This window comes from Varroa destructor, unplaced genomic scaffold, assembly GCF_002443255.2.
Source record: "Varroa destructor unplaced genomic scaffold, Vdes_3.0 BEIS01000005.1, whole genome shotgun sequence".
In the NCBI taxonomy this organism is placed as follows: Eukaryota; Metazoa; Arthropoda; class Arachnida; order Mesostigmata; family Varroidae; genus Varroa; species Varroa destructor.
The window spans coordinates 12,530,355-12,550,789 of record NW_019211458.1 but is presented as its reverse complement, the minus strand read 5'-3'; the positions used below and the strand labels follow the sequence as shown (position 1 = coordinate 12,550,789).

The 20,435-nt window shown below is 41.2% G+C and overlaps 1 long non-coding RNA gene across 5 annotated transcripts in view; it reads left to right on the top strand.

The window, feature by feature from the left end:
* The first annotated feature begins 977 nt into the window (after window positions 1-977).
* The window catches only part of LOC147755289 (uncharacterized), a 43,278-nt gene continuing 23,820 nt past the window's right edge, over window positions 978-20,435 (top strand). For all 5 annotated transcript variants that reach the window (XR_015328314.1, XR_015328312.1, XR_015328313.1 and 2 more), the window contains exons 1-2: window positions 978-1,245; window positions 2,692-2,881. This is a non-coding gene — a long non-coding RNA (uncharacterized LOC147755289). The remainder of the gene's footprint in view (window positions 1,246-2,691; window positions 2,882-20,435) is intronic.

Below are 20,435 nucleotides of genomic sequence, written 5' to 3'. Positions count from 1 at the left end.
TTTATAGCTCCTCACTCAGTTTACTGCTAAATCTTTAAGGAGGCCCAGTGTCATCTTCATGCGCCCGAGCAGAAGCAACTCCCTGGTTATGGAACACCTCGCCAGTGTCTTATTCTAACATTCGTCTGTCTAATTGATTGGGTCACTGCCGCCTGAATATTCTATGTATAACAAACACCGTTGAGTATCGTTGATAGTAAAAATCGGGGATAGAATTTTTGCTGCAAATTGAATTAATGATTAGTAATAGTTCCGCTGTTTCGTGACATCCGCTGAAACATGAACGATAGCGGTCAGGATGTCCACTCAGCACACAACTGAATTCTGGTTAGTTTACTACAATTGCAAATTCCATAATTATTATTAGCCAGTCTAATTGAAAACTGAGCATCTCCACAGTTTCAGACAATTCCCCGTAGACGGGAGCGTATCCAAACAAGCTAATAAATTTGGTATGCCTTATTCGACGCAAAACAGCAATAGAGACGTGGTTTTTCGTTGGACCAGTGGCTATCCGCAACGATCCCTCTTCCCTCCGGGGCTCGTCGCCTCGTTGCTACTAAACCTCGAATCGTTCAGACAAACACAAGCAAATTCAAGCGAAATCACAGCGGTGGATTTGCTCAGCGCAAAAGAAACTCGGCTTTCTTTCTTCAACTATTCAGTGACTTCTAAGCAGTCTCAAGAAGTAACGACCGTTGTCGATTCGCCGAGAGCTCAGGAGAACAGCGTATCGACGGCTCGTCGTTTTGTGCAGCGGTAAAACATCTTCTTCCCTGAAGTATTCTACACATGACAAAATACACAAGCTGGGTCGACGTATACTTATACCGCTTTCGCGATAAAACTCTTGCAGCTAAAAAACATAAACGCACCTTCTGGAGGAGGCTATCGATCGAGATATCTCTTTCTCCTTTCCCAACCCCTAGTATTAGCACTGCTACCAAGTTGGCTGTAGTACTCCTCGCTAGCTACTCCTTTACGGGCTCCTTTAACCCATCCTCTCCGACTCAGGTTCGGCAGGCGGGTTTGGCATTTCTTCTTGGTCGCCTGTACAGCTATTTTTTTTCGTGACGCTTTAGGGAGGTTTACGGCCCGCCCGCTAGGCGTTCGTATACCAGCGTAAGACTTCCAGTGGTGGCGGTGGCAATGGCGGCTAGCTAGGACTGAAAAGGATGTAGTGCCAGGTAGAAGGTGCTTCTACCCACTGTGTATTTGTGAGTACGTTTCTGTTGGATTCTGTCGGTGAGTGTGCTGCCTATGTTATGAGTGAGAAGGTAGCGTAGTGAGGGTAAAAGGGAGAATGTATAAAACGCCTCAAGGGAGATGTCAGCTAGTCGTCAGTTCACCTTCCGGTCGTTAGATGGCTAGCCATCGTACAGGCGTTGAACCAATGCTACTTGTTTTCGAAGAAAGAGACTGCAAAGAAAATACAAACAGAGCAAGAAAAATATGTTTAATAGCATGAAACATTCGACTCGGGACACCTTGGTGACACGAGGACACATTATACCATAATAGCAACAAATGTCTGCATTTTCCAAACCCCCGCAAAGGTTTATATGAAACTATATTTAGAATCATTTATTTAGAGATAATGTTTGTATACCAATATGCTGCTAAGTGGCGTTGGCCAAGTTAGAAAAGTTAACGGAGAGAGTGGTTCCAGTTGGTCCGCATGACGGTTTTTGGGCTTGTCATATTGATTGTCGTTTTAGAAGCCTACAGATGAGCATTAGGTCACAATAATTAGTGAGTTCTGCATAGGGCTGTACAGCCCACTTAGCCGTGAAGACCTGGGAGCAACGATCCACCGTGTTGCCCAAAAAATCCGTCACCGTCCGAGTGCAATCAGAATTGAACTGTCTGTTTTTTCCGCATTCAGGACAGCAGCAGTGTCTGAAAGTGTACATTTTAAGCGGACCACTACTAATTAGTAGAGTTACAAGCTCTTCATTAATCTATAACAGCTTCGTTAAGGATTCGTATCGGTTTGCTTAAAACGGGGGCATCGACTCAATGTACAGTGTCGGGTTTAACTGATGTTGTTGAATTCAGTCGTATATTATATAAATCGAGCAATCGTAGTTTGAAAATGACTTTATTCAGATTAGCGGCAATCTCCCGTAAACAGTACCCGTGAAATCAATGAAAAGTTTATTTCATGACTGTGCTTCAGCACTTTTTAATCCCTGTCGTAATTCCTCAATGAGACAATTTCCGGCAAAACTACCTCTATGTTTCTGTAGTCCGTTGATAATGCGTTGTTGAATCTAGAATAGGTTGTATAACATAATACTCTTATTGCCCCTTACTGAATCGATTTTCCTATGGACTTTATCAACGTGTGAATCAGGTGGTCCTCAGAATCAGAGCACTGTAAGCTGCGATAGTATATAATTCTTGTTTTGCTTAAACAGCTTAAAATGGTAATTTTTTTTTTTAGACGATTAGCATGTTCTGCTCCATTTTCGGACGTAATACTTTTGACGTTTTCGCATCATTATACAACTCATAATGTTATTAAACGAAAGTATTCTCGAGTCGGATCGTCTCCGGTTGCGCCGCGTGGCCACTGACACATATCTGCCAATGGAGTTCAAGGATCCCTTATAATAGCTCCAATAGTTCGATAAAAAAAAAAACGTAAGCATATACGTACTACGCTCCATTTTCGATTAATTTTTTTAGGTTTTATCGCATTAAACTACCGCTGTCGACCCATTCATCTCGTCCCATTCGAAGTGTGGTCGTATACGCCTTCAAGTGGCTTGGAAAGATAAACCTATAGGATGTTGTAGGAGCGATTTTCGAGAACAACTATTTTTATGGACGAATCGATCTGTAATCGAGAAAGGCTAAATGGAACGTCTTACCAAAGGTAACAACTGATACATGTATGTCGTTTTAGATGAAAAAAGATATAGTTACCTAAATAAACGTCCAAAGGATTTTAGAGTCGCTTGCTAATAGAGCGCGAAAACGCGGCTTAGCTAAAGTCCAGAGAAAATTCTCCGGTAAACTCTATCACATATTCTGTTCCATCGCACCAAGCTATGCACATATAGTCTTCGGCGCATTTGTCTGCTGTAAGTCAACTCCGCTTTGAAAGCGGATCAGAATGCAGACACAAATGTGGTTTCAACAATGGAAAATATTCTTGTTACCTACGAGGTGGTACGACTCTTCCTTATGGGCGGGCATTGCGATTTCTAACGTGCTAGCCGGTTTTTTGAGCACCGAGAACCACTGGAGCTTGCATGCCTTCCTCTCAGCGAACTTTGTCGATCATCAGCCGGACACGATCCGGTTAGATAATATCTGTCGATCTGTATGACCAATCAGTAAGGAGTAAGCATTCAGACGAATAGCGAATTGCCGTTGCATCTCTACGAAAAGTTAGTCTCGTATGCCTGAAGAGTAATAAGAGGTTATGGGAAAGGAGAAATCGATGGAACGTATCTAAGAACGGCAACGGTACGAAAAACGTTCGGATTTTCCTACAGCGAAAGGTGATTGTTTGCACACTGAACAACACAAGTGATCTCACCTGATATAGCAACTGTTCCGTCGTGCATCATGCCTCTGAACGTATATGCTATTTATCAATGCCAACGTATTCAAATAGAATTTAATACACAACTCTGTTTTAGACAGGATTCGGTAGAGATCAATCAAAAGTATGAGCTGAATATGAGCAAGCTAAATTGTTCTTAGTCCGTATTAAATGCAGTATTCCTTTTCTGGCGCATTAAAAAAAACTAAATGGACGTGTGCAATTAAGAAGCTCTTGTCATTATGCCAAGCGAGATACAAATCGATTAAATAAAAAATGCAAGAAAATTCATGCAGGTCCTATTTAGAAGCAGAAAAAACGGCTGAAGTGTACTGACCTTCTGTTTAGTTGCCTCCTTAGACCTAGGCCAACTGCTACATCGGTTACTGTCTACAACATACCGCAGTGTAGTAGACGGCCGATTTTACTGGCCGTGCAGGACACGAAAATTACTTAACCTTAGTAAACATCTGGCTAAACATTCTTCTGCTTGTTAAGCCCTTTAATATAGAAGGACACGTCCCAGCATGTGTCTGTTTTGACAGATATCTCGACCGGATTGAACGGTCCACTTTCTAGTTGGTTTGCGTAACGTCAACATTTGCCGACATCCTGCTGACCTTCATAAAAATGTTGCTTATTATACACAATGCAGACTGATGAACAGAAGTACGTGCCGATGTGTGGCAAGCTCATTCTGCTTAGTAAAAAAAATCATTTTTCTCATATTATCGTAGTTAGTTCGAAGTTTAAGTTAGTGCAATTAAACATCCTAAGATTTTTTTCAAAACTGCATATCCTATGTAATCGATGCAAACAAAGCTTCAAGGATTTAGAATTTGTTGACTGATATATAGTCGTTTGTTTTACCTTAAAAGGTCGCTTGTTATTATAGTATTGTAGTAGTATTTTAAGCAACAGAACCCAAACTGTGCATTTTGTTGCCCGTTAACTTCAGAAACCGATATAAACTTATAGAATTGCACTCGTTTAGCCGAAAAAAAAAAAATTTGTCTGTAGTGATTATCTGTGTCACTAGCCTCTTAACGACACACCACACAACCTTCGAAAATAAAAAAATGCTTTCCCTTTAATCACTAGGATTTCCCACTTAACGCACTATTATAGCTCCATCTAATTGCTTTCTCTTGCTCAATTATTGATGTCATTGTACATTGACAGTTTTCAATCGTATTCCAGTTGCAAATACTCTTTAGTCGGAAAATGTCCCCACCTCAGTCCATGTACTTCTTATTTAACTCTATCAGCCATCATAAAAATTAACAGTACGAAATACGGTAATTAGAATGAAGCTTCCTACTGGGGCAACTTCGCACCAGATAGTTATAAACATTGCAGAACAAGATGGCGTCGGGTATAGATTTAGGAAGCAGAATTCACATGCGGGATCCATAGGAAACTGTACAGGGCTTAGGCGAAGCAACGTTCTTTATGCGCGATGCCCGCCATTCGGATTCGCCCGAAAATCGACGTCAAGGATACGCCTGTTTACATGTCCCCTCTCCCGCCTTATCTTTTCTAACGGTTCTTGAACAATTCATATTTCTGCTATTCTATCTTTCGTTCACGTTTGGTTTGTTTCACTCGGCTTCTTTAGCTTTCCTTTCTGTTTGCCTCTGCCCCCCGTTCCGAGGAATGAAGGGACCATCTATCTTTGCACGGCGAACACAAGAAGTAGCTGCAGAAGCAGCAGAAGAACGGAATGGAGCAGAACATCGCGCCAGCTGTGATTAGGGCCTCTCTCACCAGCATCAGTATCGCCATTATCATTAAGCGGATTAAGGAGGATTAGGAAAGAAAGAAGAAGTCGCATAAGCGCAAAAGATCGAGAACCTTAACCCAACCTAATCTAACAAAAAAAAAAAAAAAAAAAACGAGAGAAAACACGACTCAGGCAGCGTCATAGCACGTGAGGGACGCCCCATACGCGGCGCACCTATATGCACGCTACCTACGCAAAGCATGCACGTGAATAACACAGATTACCGCCCGCCCTGCAGCAGCACCACTGTGATTTTATTCCTGCTATGCTTTAGTGAAAAGTATGTGCAACTTTGTCCTTGGCTAGTCGCATAAGAGTTTGAGCTTAGCGTACTTCCAGAATGGATGAGTACACAAAGGTGGTACGCAGTATGGTTATATGATGACAATTTGGAAAAATTTATCGCGGCTATCCAGGAATTATTAGAATCATTATGTATGATTAACGTCATTATACTTTGATAGAATTTGAGGGTTACTGGTAACAACTGGTGGGCAGAGAAGCCGACAAACAATCTAGCAATAGATGCGAATCAGTTAGCGGGGGTGAAATGACAGCGGGGATTCGTAGGATCTGCTATGACAGAGCAGAAGGCAGCACACATTGGAATGGGTGGAAGATATTGAGAATTAGAGGAGTCAACAATGGGAAGATGAGGGTTATCGATTACTGTCGGCCTTACCACCACCACTTTGGCTGCTATGAACTGCTGATAGCTAACGTCTCTAAATCTCAAGAGACCTAAGGTTAGACGCCAGACTTTCGACTCAAGCCACGTCACCCTAAAGCAAGCATGAGGAGAAGGACAGGTTTATCTTTATAAAAGCAAACGGCGTTCGATAAAAAAAAAAGGAGCGATTTAGCCAGGCTCTCTCTGTTTTCGTTAACGGTCACAGAAATTGTGCTCTTGTGTGAATGTAATATAGGATACGTTTTTACCAAATGGATCCACGTATCAAAAGACCCTACAGCGCACAACGCCCACAATGAGCCGACTAAAAATAAAACACGGGCCTAGGTAGAAACTGTCAAGCTTCTATCACTGTAAGCAATAAAATTTAACCGGATCGCTTAATATTGCGTTGAGTGCAGTTATCAAATAGTCTTTCTGTAAAAAGTAAGGTTTACGTTTCATGCCCCCTACGTTAAAAGGTTTACAACACAGCTCGAATGTTCATTCAGCATAGCACTGTTCGACCAACGTTGTACTTTTCATAAACAGCTTCTTTGCAACAGTTTCATCTTTTGTTTTTTCTCTGAGAAGTTTGCGTCGTAAAAGATCGACTACAAGTCTTCAATTGAAAACAGCATCCAGGCAGAGTGATTTTTATCTTGACTGAGAACATCTTAAATGGCTAAAACTGGAGACGCGAGTGACAAACCGTTTCCGGACGTTGATTACGCTTTCACAACTTTCAGCTGTTCTAAGGCCAGATAGATCCGGCATAAGGCATTTCGATTTTATATCAATGAAAGCAATATTGATCTTTACGGTTTCCAAAACTTGCTTTCTTTAATCAATGAAAAAGAAAATATCAGGTATATGAATCACGCAGCACTTTATGAGATGCTCTCGTACGATTGTTTCAAGGTAAGCTCTTGCATTTTTCCAACTTTCTGCAACAATTATAATCTAGCTTTAAACATTTGTAACGCTGAAAATGCTGTGTTGAATGAATCGCTATTTCCGGCAATATAAGTGGGCGAATCTCTGAAAGGTTGGTCTTTCTAGTAACCTAGGTATTTAAACCAAATAATTTTGTCGAAGTTGAAATGTTGGTAGATTTCAATTCAACACAAGGACTACAAGACCAGACACGTATTTCACTACAGTTTCTCTTAAGTCAATGAAAAAGTATCCGAAATTCTTAGCAAATAGAGAATATCAATCCGTTAGCATATTAGGTAATAGGAAAACATCAAACACTAATAATGTCATCATATACTAAAAAATAAGAGCCACCAATTAAGATCAGAATACTGATACTACTCGTCAGAGTAATCAGCCACGCATTACCTGTAAAAGAACAAAAATGGAATGTCTTATGACAGCGATGTTCGGTATAGATCCTGAAGTAAAGAGTCGTCATTCAGTTATTTTACTGCTGGTCCAAAAGCAAAAATTGCTCTGCTCATGATGAGCTCAACAGTGACAAAGGTATCGTACGATTTAGAAAGCACTGAATGAATACTAGACCGGAATCTCTATGTGTCATAACAGGGTACTTTTGCTAAATAACAAGCCATGTTTGTTAGGCTTCCGGCTCAGTGACGATCCAAGTTAACGGCAAATTTTACAGTGGTTCATCGCAGTTTCACAGCGAGAGTCTCTATCCATTGACATTATTTCTAGATTTCGTATGTGTATCGCCGACCACCCTTTAGAAATGTATCCCCTTTTATGGTAAACAAACACTTTAGTTATGACAAGAACGATGATATTCACCGCGGGTTTGTTACACCATTGCTCATACATTTTTATAGACATGAATCAAACCAAATAGGGAACAATGTTCCACTGTTCACAATTGATTGATTGAGGTTGGTTTGGTACTTTAAGCTGATAACTAAGTGCACCAAATGCACATATACGGAGCCCTTTCGACTGCCAGGTCCTCTTCGCCCTAACAATTTGCAAGTTCTTTTTTTATCGCTCCTGGCTTTGTTCCTGCAATCTTACACTCTGCCTGCAACCCCTCGTATGATAATGACGCGATGCGGAGTTATTCATGAATTTTATCAGCAGGAGTTAAAGTGGTGGCACCGTGACCCGTTTTTAGTTACCTGACCGATATAACGCCCCTCCGTGCGCTGATTCCTTCAGCTTAGATCTTTCCCCCACAGTCTCTAGACTACACCCGCTTAAGCCCAGGCTTCCTCGACACTTGGGCACCAATCTTTCCGCCCTTTGGATCAATGCATGTTCGAGTCTTTAAATTCCTCAGGATCTCATCGCTTCAAATCTGCTGCTTTCTTTACATAGGAGTCGGCCGACCAGTTTGTACGTATATCCTAACCGACTCATGTATCCAAGTTCTGCAGGTCCCGAAGAGCTCTGCAAAACAATGCGGACTTTTGCAGATTTTTTCCTGGATCCCCGCACCAACATGTCAAACCTTAAGGGCAAGTTGAGCAATACTGGAGCTGTTCAGACTAGTACAGACGGCGTTATGAACGTATGAACGGTACAGGAAGATATGGCATATTATATAACGTAGGCTACGGGAGGTTATGTCTTGGAGGTGTGTCAGGTCGGAAGCGTTTTTGTGCGTATCGTTCATTTATGTCGGCTTCTCGTTGCCACTGCTTTAGGCTTCGGTGCTGTTACCGGCGGCTATCCACCACCAGCCATTGGTACAGCATGTTGAGCGTCCGATAGCGGCGGCAGCAAACGGAGCAGCATTACCAGTAGTGATCCCATGCTTTACATAAAGGATCTTTGTAAGCTGTCCTGAAAAATTTATCATCTTAGCAGGTCGAGCTACTTACGCCGCTAGTGCTACACCCATCGTCTAGCATTTCTTCGAGTCTTTCCGAAGGTCTCGGCGGGTTCACCGAGTGATATTCAACATCCATGCGATAACTATCGCCAGACTCATTAGCTAGTAGCGTCAGGTCGCTACAAAACGTTCACTGAAGGTCCATCAGCACCACGTAGACACCCGTTCGAGGGATGGTTAAGCTTGGAAATTAGCTTAAATATATTGTACTATCTGTTGATTACCTTGTCTTTAATACCTTTGACAGGAGGCTTAAGTGATTGCTTGGCCATCAGTAGATTAATTTCACAAGATGTGAAACTAATTCTTGCTTTGTTTAAGAATATCACGTGAACAAATGAAAACAGCCGATTGTCCGAATTTCCACTTTTCTCTATCGGATCGCAATGCATAGGACACTACGAATAAATATTACAGCTAGATAAAGATCGTCATTACAAAGTTATTCCTCAAGAAAGTTACTCCAAACATTTTTTTTGTCGATGTTTCTTATTTTACATCCGATGTCACTTTTAGGCGTTCCCACCTAACTCCCAGCACGAAACGAAGCGTGTCTGTGCCCGAATCCGAACCTAGGCCATGTGTGCCTAATATTGGCGGGCAAATACATTACCCACTAAGTTGTGTCGGGGGACAGTTGGACCTATGAGCAGTCGTCAGTATACCTTTGCGTTGCCCGTTGTTATTCCTACCTCCAGTACCGTAAAATAGAATCAATTTCAAATGAAAGCAATAGCTGGCGTAACGTCTGCGTTTTCAACAAAAAGTTTGCATATGTGTTTTCTTCTAGATGTTATTGTTTGTTTACTGAGTGAGCAAGGACGCCGCCATTCAATTGACGGCTTAATAAGTTGCGGTGTAGAGCGATGTAGCCACTGAACCATGCAATAGGCCGTTGTGTGATAAATGGTCATTGGATCAGAGGAACGTTTTGTTCACTATCGTTGTCGCGTTGCTTTTTGGTCCGTTTTATTTATTAGATAATAATGGTTCATGGAATAATAACGCTGCAGTTTATCGTAGGGAGATAATTTGCGATCTTAATACTAACGAATCTGCCACGGGCGTGCACGATTTTGCTAGTCAGTGCGCTATTTCTTGTGACTCATTTCGTTAGTAAACAGCGGCTCCAGAAAATAATATAGTTATCTACAGAGGGGTGTACAATTTTTATGCTTCGTTAAGTGGAAGCTGACCTGATTCTATTTATTCTATACTTCAAACTGTTCACTGGAGAGGTCACGAGTTAAATTTAGAGAGTTCTACCCGCATTGCTGTTTGGTATTGTGTACTCACCGTCATCTTCTCGAGTGCTAACGCGGTTCAGCGCTAATGGCAAATCGTTCTATACCTTCAACGTTTTTTTACTTTGACCTCAAGTCAGTCTTCAAAACTGTTTTTTACGAGATATTGCTGGATATTCTACTGACTTATGAGGTGTTCGAGTCGAATGAACGGCGGGCTCTCTAGACTGTAACTAATTTCGTAATTATGCTGACGAAAGGCTTTCGAGAAATCAAGAGCTAGAATATGTGGGTCCAGATGTCCATGTTACAACCGTACCCGCCGGAAAAACTCTCCCAGATGTTCACATTATCATATATAAACTGTGCTTCTTACAAACAGTATAAGGAAAAACAGATTGTTTTTTATTTAATTTTATCATAATTTATATAAGAGTATAGAAAACACGATGTGTCCTGTTGTGTACCTTGGCTACTACGACCCAATGAAAAACTATTACATTGGCAACTAATAACCGAGTTCAGTCAATTATATACACAATTCGGGCGTCACAGCATCAAATGGCACCTATAGGTAGCTGGTAGCATGAGAAGCGTATGCCATAGTTTACGTTTATCTCTCTATATTACGTCTATAGTTAGCAAACCGAACCTATAGGTGCGAATATTTTATCACTGCGTAGTGTCGCTTTTGACGTCGACCTTTATTTTGAAACACTAGATTAATCTGAAAAAACGTCTCGAACTCGCACAAAGAATGTGTGTCCTGCAAATTAGCATTTATTATTATTATATTATCTAATAATAATTTAACATCGTTTCGTTAGCGTAAAAAGTAATTCTACGTTTACCAAGATATTCCCCACTACAGTCTCGACTGCGACCCAGAAGTGCAATCATCATACAATCCGCGAATAGTTGAAAGAAAGACGTGAAAGAAACAACACCTTAACGTACAGCGTATCGCTTCTTGCGTGTAACGAAGTCTGGCTTCTCTCTTGCTTTTGTACGTACCGTAAGTAACTCTGACTTGAATTGCCAACCTATAACTGAAACGATTTAATTATTTATTTCTAAATACTGTCGTCACATAAATGGTAATCACACGTAAATATATTCAGCTGGGTCTGGCATCCCGATCGAGTCTGTTTTCTCATAGTATGAACATTAGCTGAGGCAGAACAATTCTTCACAGAAAACCTTTAAGACGATCCCGAATCGGCTAGTTAGGACCCACTATCTCGAGCGTTACTCAGCTTTGTTCGATCTGTTTGTCATTATTACTTTCTGAGAGAAGACTGAATAAGCAGAAAGGAGGCGATTGTCAAGACGGCCTGATAACGGGTCAGTCGAATAAAAATTTCCAGTCGTCGCCAGCTGAATGGCTCGGCCAACTTCGGTACGATCCGCTATATTATAGTCAACGGGTCCATAAATCGGTCCAGAGTTGCTTGAGATCAATACAACGGACGGCTCGGTATATCGAACCTTTCAATTCGTTTGATTAGCCTATCTCAACTTCGTAATACGTTTTCCTTGAATGAAAAACTCATCATTAATTATGTTATGGGACAGAGTTGGGTAATTGTGTCGGCTACGGGAATCAATTTGGAGACGACGACGACGACGACCCCGTTTAAATTTAGGATTTATTGCAATAGTGCATCCATTTGTTGTGCTTACACTGAACAATCAATGATCCTCCTTGAACTGTGGATCGTTTAAACCAGAAGATTCTAATCATTCGATAAACGAGGTTTTGGGTTAGAACGGAAGAAGATATAGCTGGCAACCAGCGTCACTGCGAATATATTTGAAGCACCGTCTTATTTACCTATCTATTCTCTTAATTTTTGAACGACTTTGAATACTTTTTATTCTTTTATTAAAATAAATGTTCAGAGAGAAATATTAGAACTTAAATGAAATTAGGACTCGTTAAATGCTAGTGCCATTTGCAAAGCATTTCGAGAAATGTTACAGGATGAGTTTCCAGCCGTACAACAAAGAAGAGGGCCGCTTATGGATCAATGCAAATATCGCAACTATGAATATATGTTTCGATTTCGATACGGTTAACATTTGCCTTATGGTCCTGGGCAGTTTTTTTTTTCTTCGATACACCTTCGCCGTTTACAAACACCATTTACCGCCAGCTCTGCAAAGGTCGTTGCCCATTTGAGGCTATAGCATTCAAAATAGTACATAAAGCTTGTCTGATGATAGTAATAGTGACTCCCTTTGGGCGGTCCACAATTAAACGACGAGTGATTTTGTTCATTATAGACATCTGCTTCAAATACAGTTGCATAGATAAATTCGCATAGATACACGTCTTCCGACATAATTCCAAATTAAATTGAAATTTTGCATGTGGGATCAATATATGATATCGCCTGGCCTTTCTGATTAGTTTTCGCTGCCTAGTCCTGTTTGGCTGTTGCTCAAGCGGGAGCCAGTATCTGGGCAGGTTTGCCGATATGTTGACGTAGTGGCAGGAGGGCATCCTCGGACGCTCGGTGGCCAATTGCCAAAACTCGTCCATCAGCTTGTTCTAGAGTATTAGCGTAGACTGAAAAAATAACATTTCAAATGTTCCGCGGCCAGCTGCAATGTTGAAAGGCGTGCTCTCGCCGAGAGTTAACATAACAAAAAATAAAAATCGTCACTGCGACAGTTGCGTCCCAGTTTATTTTGTCAATTAACAATAAATGTGTTAACATGTTATGTGTTGCTTATTTTATCCTCTGGCTAAAGACGTTTTGCCCTTAGCTTTTTTTCCTATATTTTTGTACAGTGCATGAATCGTGTATTACTCTGAGTCGCTGTTCTTGCGCGAATTTAAGAATTGTTTAAAGCATTGTCCGTTGATCTATAATGCGTTGATACGTAATCATTTTGGTGGATTCTTAAGGCAACCGGCGTTGGGATTCGCCATAGATCTTCATTGTCGTTCACTCACTGGCAGAGTTTTTCTCAGCCTAACCCCATTCACTATCTCTTCGGTTTTGACCAGGTGCCGCAGCGGCTGCGTCTGCTCGTAAACGCTGTGCGTAATGGTGGCTGACTGTATGATACTTTCCACCGGTGCTTGGTTCTTACTTCCTTGGTTCTGCTGCTCTGTATGACACGAAAGGGCAGGAGGGGACCTGGGGCAAACCATATTCGCCGCCTCAACACGGATACGATCACTGGCGTAGCAAGGCAAAAAGTTAGCCAAGAACACTCGTCTCCCGGCGTTATGGCCCTAAATTTCTGTGGTCCGTCGCGCTTCGCGGTCTCTTAGCTCCTACGCAACCTAAAGCGCAGCACGTATAACCGCATGTTATGCGATGTGTGCTAACATCCTGTGCACGATGAGGTGGGCCTCGTTCGCTTTACTCACGCTTATTAAGATGTGTTCGTTGAAGTAATCATTGTTGAGCGTCGGACGTCATATATAAGAAATAGGAAATTAAGGACAGAACAGATACTTCAAACGGTAAGAAGAGGGCGGTGGGTCGGATGACGTTTGAAAATTGATTGCGCTTAATGCTATATCAGAAAATCTATCTCTAAGAAAAGGATGTTCATCCGAGAGTTTGTCTGACAGCATTCGGAAAAGGTATGCCTAAAACAGAAAATGCACACAGTAAATACACAGTATTTACATGTGTATTATCTGCCTGATCATTTATTACTAAGTCATTGTAAACGCATTGTCATCTGAAATTAGTTGAGTGCTCTTAAGCCTTCTTTTCTTTAAATTTTCTTAGCAGTAACCTATAACCGAATTCAGGACATATGGACGATCATTTATTTATTAAACAGTGTTTATTAACTGTAATGTCAGCTATCGACTTTTATACAATATACCTGGTATATTACTGGTATGTTTGGCTAGCAAAATATGGAGACACTCTTGTAGATATTTTGAAAGCATCGAAATCAGTATCCAATGAACGCACGTCGAGCTTTTATACAGTTAAGCAAATCAGCGATTTCTATCCGATTACAAACGCTATCTATCGTTAATGATTTCGATGACCATCTGACGAGCTCCTCGTGGTGTTAATATCAGTTTACCCGTAGGTACTAAACTTAAAGTTTATTCGAATTTTTGCTGCTCCGCACTGTTTTATTATACTTTGGAAAGTTGGCACTGTGTAGCGAGCAATGTGAGACAGATTGAACCGTACGCAGGTTAGCTAAGGCTTTGTCAAATCACTAGACGCGTTCTCAATAGGCACATTGTTTCTCTTCGAATTGCTGAAATTAGTCTTAAGCGGGAGTATGGATGAGGAGAGCTTTTCTCTTTCTTGTTTAATCCGTTTAGTTAATGTAAAATCAGTTTAGAACACTTTCTGGTTTAGAAATTATTTTGCAGTAATCATTTAGGTTGGATGTGTGCGTCTACTGTGGATTCGGGACCGCGTGTAGGTACGGCACATTTGGCGTATCGTGTCCTCTGTGAAGTAATGCTGAACTGCGGTATCACTACAATTCCACTAACAGATCATATCTAGAAAGACCAAGTGACTAATTTGAGGACAGTGACTTGTCTACGAGTTTTACAATATTGTTGATATGTGTGCAAATGTATTCGCTTCTTTTAGAAGGCAGTATATACGATAGCCAGTCTACAACTGGCATATGAAACTTCAAATATTCCACGGCAAACTGCCGTTTGGCTAATTTTTTTTGTACTAGAATTTCTTTTTCGGCTAAATTTTCTTCTTTGTTTGAGCGTCACATGTGAACGTGAGCCGACTGCATGGTCATTGATATTTCTATACAACTACTCTATTAGCTCCTTCACCATGAGAGGCCTATGCACGGATGTACTTATTGCCCGTTGATCCGTTAGATCCGATTAGCCCCACTTCTGACGATAGGTCATCTTCCGCTTCGTGCTGTGGCAAAAAATTCTATCTCTGTATTAAAGACGATAGAAAATCAGGCAGTCAACGTGTCTAGGTCATTGCAGACGGAAAATAAAACTGTTTCGAGTGGGTAATCATGTTTAAAATAGTGCATTTTTCTATGGGAAATTTCACCATGTCATAGACGTTGTCTATCACGGAAGTAACGCGATGCGAGATTCTAAACCGCTGATTTTCTTACACGGCTTGATGCGACTTTGACGCACAGCGTACTATCAATGGCCTTCTTCTAAACCATTCGCCTACATTAAGGACTACCTTTGATCAACTCTGGACATACCTTAGACCGAACTCCGTCACAGCACTGATGATCATTTCAATTTAAAGACTAGAGCCTTTTATATGCGAGACTTTTAGGGCAGGGAAATAAAACTAGTTCTTCATGGAATGTGACAAATCGCAGTTCTTAACAGAAAGGAAGACCCAGGCAAAATGTACCTTCACGTGAAATGCATAGACAACAGTGAGTGGTGAAGCAAAAACAAACTGAATTGCGTTTTCGTCTCTTAGCGCTATGGCGAATCCTGTGCTGATCAGTGGCTCACCCACAATGAGCTATCCTATTTTCACTTATGTCGCGTCGTAAAGGTGAAGCATGTGAATGTTGGCTACCTTTGTCCAGCTGACTTATCCGGTAGGGGCTGAAATATACAGCCCCCTTTTCATTCTATGAAATTCATGCCAAATATCAATATGCCACTCATAAACATCATTACGCCTGTTCCGTACCCAGATAAAATATTCCGAATCACATACATTGTGCGCAGTACAAGCAATGTGATGTCAATGCTAACTGAAGTTACCCTTAAATTACACGACGCACCCATTTCGTCCCAACAACACCATCAGAGCATTGCGACAATACAGCCGATTGAATCGATTCGTAGTCTCTTAGATTTGTCAGGACCGGTCTTGAATGTAGCCCCTCAGTTGCTATAGCAGCATCCACCCTTCCTTTGGCGACAGCGGGCGGACCATGTAATTAGGTACAGCTAGTATGCCTTCGCGCGCGACGAGGATACATCGGAAATCACTGGCGTAGTCAAAAGAGTAAAGGGGCTGGAGCAGTGGCAGCGCAAGCAGAGGAACAATGCAATGAGGCCTAGGTGAAACAACAGCAGACCGCCGGTGGGTACAAAACGCCGCCGGCGGTCTGCACTAGCAGGACTGAGCACGATGGAACAGCCGTAGCCATGCCGCTATTTTATGAAAAAAAAAAAAAAAAAAAACGGTACTATCTTTGGGTTGCTAGCTCTCCTTAAGGTCTAGCCGCCAGCCCTTGGGCTATGACCCCCCAAAAACGACTCCGGCATTATTCTTCCACAACAACGTTTTGGCCGATTGCAGCTTTGCTCCGGTGCGTTGGCAGTTTATGCCATCTGAACTCCAAGTCTGGTCTTAGTGAGAAACGTTTCCTTTGGCCTTAAGCTGCAGGTCCATATGACGACCATCGGCCATTATCAAGCATTCGGCACTTCGGGAAGCAACATTACAGCAACTATGGCGTAGCTCGAGAAGCAGTAGAAGGGAAGTGCGTCTCAGTGTCGTTCTCTATTTCGTCCGGTAGCGGCAAGTACCCGTGATGGCCATCCGGCCGGTGGCCGGAGGAAGTAGTTGCCCTAAAGTGCCATTTGCCTGGAAAAGAATGGTTTCGACGCTGGGTTCACATTATGCAAACGCGGCATTTCTATTTTTACTCGCATTAATGAGAAAGGGATGGTATATATAACTTTAAGTTGAAATTTATCATTACGACTAAGCACGAAGGCAGTTGGAAATTGTAAGGATAGTGTAAAATGATGGCTAGCGTAGGATGGCTGGCTTCGAAGTATTTTGCTGCTTAGAATATATTAACGATGCACATCTGGCTAAGCAAATACATGATGTTGTATGTACTTAACAGCCTAAGATAGACTATTAGCAACCCCCCGAGACGAAGAAATTGATATAACTGAATGACAAAAAAGATGGCACCTTCAGTTACGGCAGCTAATGTTCCGTACCCCGCATATACAACTGCCGCTGTAGATTACAATTCAAAGGTCTGTTCTCTACAATCTTTGTACGTATAACAAATTTTGTAGTACTTTTACTTTTTAGAACGTCATGTGAGTACCATGCCGGTCAAAAGCAATACTTACTACCATGCACACTCCGAAAACAAGGTTAAAACAGCCCTGTACGTTTGCATGACTTTTTTTTTAATAGCATGCATGCGTGCATATCGTCATGCCGAGTTTCAAAACTCGTTTTAAGCGCCTAGCACCTTCATGCGAGATGGGAAGGTTAATAAGGGGCAACGAACTGTCCTTGAAGTGGCGATTGCATCCTGATTCATATGAGAAAAAGAACTGCTTTTAGAATTATCCTTGCCCTGAAAGAGTTGTTTTGTGAAATTGTGACAGGCAAAAGATTACGTGTATGACGACCCCTCGCCGAAGACTACGGGTAAGATTAACATTATGAAAAGGAAAAAAGGCGAAAACACTCTTTATGAGCCGCATTGCCTTGTGTAGTAACTATGATAGCATATTATCTGTAGAATCCCGCAACACTTTAGTTCCTTCATATGAGGGAGTCTGTGCACGACTTTTCTCGCTGTAATAATTAACCGAGGCTTAGAGCCTTTCATACGCTACGCAAGTTTTTAAGACCACCAAATGATCTAACGCTAATTATTGGCCCGCGTAACGCCTCTGTCTTAACTATACTATATATTAAATACAAGGTAGATGACTTAAAGTGGTGGCTTATCCATTGCTTTATTTAAAGGCATGCTGAAATACTTTTATTACTACTACTAAATTATTCTTTGTTTAATACTGCGACCTATCATCATATGTATACAAGTGTATTTCAAATTACCATTAGTCGATCATCATGAAACAAGAAAGGAAAAATATATTCAAATTGCAATCAGTATTCACTATAACTACTAACTTGGCGGATTTTCGAAAATTAGTTGTTAAATATGAAAATTTCATGGAACAAAAAACAACTTGTAATGGATTGGTGCCAGAATTTCGTTGAAAAGTTTAAGGCAGCCGTTTCACATGCTAAGAGCGTTTGCGCAGTCACGATGTAGTGTGAGTCTAACAAGAGTTTCGCAAAATACGTTACGTGCCAAGAAGATCTTTGATAGTAACTCTGAAGCTTTACTCTTTTGTACCGCCTAACAAATCTCAAAGTCACAAAAACAAGATCCATAGCGAGGTGGCAATGATTTTACAAGAAAACACTGAAAGGCGTCTAACGAATGACACAGCTGGCGTCGTAATGGCAAATGCTGAAGCGGTATACGACCGACAAGACACCGCCTGCGCACTCTGCGCTCTAGCTTTACCACGAATAAAATTTATCCTAGACCTTGGAAAAACCTTCCAAAATTTATATTTTTTGATACATGTATCAGACTCCTTCCAGTAATCAACCACTTCTTTAAAATAAATTTATTTTATATTATAAATATATTTATTCGAATATTTTTGTGTGTGAATGTGTCCAAAAGCACATATATGGCAGTAGAATGTTTGATTATCCAACTAGGGCTGAGTGTCCTGCTTCCGCGTCACTCGCCACCGCCAGACAAATGGGAAAAGCATTAGTCTTCATGGCGCTAACGGAAATTTGATTTGCTCTTGCAGGGAGCAAAAATGCTTCCCTAGTTTTACCCTTTTCCTGGCAGCAAAAACCTAGATGACTGAGACAAGGGACAAGGAGGTCGCTCAAACACTAGGTACGCGGCCTTGATATCGAGACCGATGGAGTCGTTCACAAAGGGCAAATTAAAGCAGCAAATTTATCCCAAAGTCCTACTGGGTGGTCCACGAGCGAGTCTGAAGACCTAACTGGACCTTTCTTTTTATGCTGCCCTTTCCGGTGCATGTTTTTGGTGCGATCTACTATAGTTCCTATGCAATGGGGTTCGATGGATCTAGCTGGCTCCTAAACCACCCCTGAATCTTCAGGTAAATTGTTGCCTATTACGCAGGACTAGGTGAGGCCTCAGGTGTCTTATTTTTCTACTGTTTGTTTCAGCTTAGGCTATATACATACAGATTGTCTCAGTGCTCGCAGGCGGCCAAAACGACAGTCAGATTGAAGGTCAGGCATGCTTTCCAGCTATATATATGAACTGGTATATGAAAGTCATACACCAGTAGGTTAAGGGTGCAGATAACAGTAAAATAAGTGCTCCATCTACGCTACGGCAAATAATTAAAATACGAGCTGATACCTAAACGAAATTATGGTTATTAGCTCTTATTAGTGCCATAATATTCAAGTATTATTGACAACTACTGCCGTATTATTTACTTTCGGAACAAAGTGTTTGTTAGTCGACTTTATATAGCGTTGCGCAGTATAATTGTTCGAAAGTTCGTTTTATTACGTTGAAGTTCCTTGGCGAATGGCGCCTTTCTCAAGTACTGTTAGAGCGTGTACTGCGAAGAGCTGCGGCGAAGAGTATCATGACTTAATTAACTAAAGGCTACTAGACGTAAAATCAGGCAATTCTATCTTCAAGAAAACATGCAGAAAGGTAACAGCGAACAAAGATTAAATATATTTCAGTCATTTGGAGTGACGTTATTTATTGTCCATACATTGGGAAATAACTGTTATAGGCAGCAAGTCAGTCTGGGACAAACGATCTACTTTGTAGTTCATGCCATTTTCTGTTTGCTTGGACAGCAAATAGCACAAAATGCTTCAAAATATGCTTTTTCTATTGGGTTTATGTACAATCGATACCGTTAGTCATTCGTCCGTTCACGGGGTCAAATAGAATACATTTAGACACCAATAACGATTTCAAAACTAGGCAATAGTTAGCTCCCTTTAGCTTTTCATTGCATATCTAAATGTAAGTGACAAAGAGCAGCCTACCAATAGCACTTGATTACTAGCTGAACATAATGCTTTACCTTGTGAATTATGTTCACGTCATGAAAAATGTCAGAAAAATTTGACATTTGGGATTTTTTCAATGCCTCTTCTAAGTTTATCGAGGCGGATCATCGATATAATCATTTGCAGGTTTGCCATAAACTCATGAGCATGTAAACGAACAGTACGTAGGTATAGTGCACTGTAATTTGTGCACCCATCTTTATTCAGCTTGCCGGCTGTATGTAGCCGTAATATATTTCAGTCTTAAAAAACGGCAAAATGTCATCGACTTGACAATGACACAATAGGTTAGGTGACGCAGATGAAATGATGTGGCATCACGACTATCTGTTATCGCTGTAGCTATGTTTTTTTTCCCACAATCAAGATAGAATTTTCCGTGTATTTAGAATACACAATGGGTTCGCTTACATACCGAAACCCTGATATACTGAACCCATGGCTTCGTGCATTGTGGAGAGTGGATTCATTGACTTATTAAAATTTAATGTGTATACGTAATCCGACAGACATAGT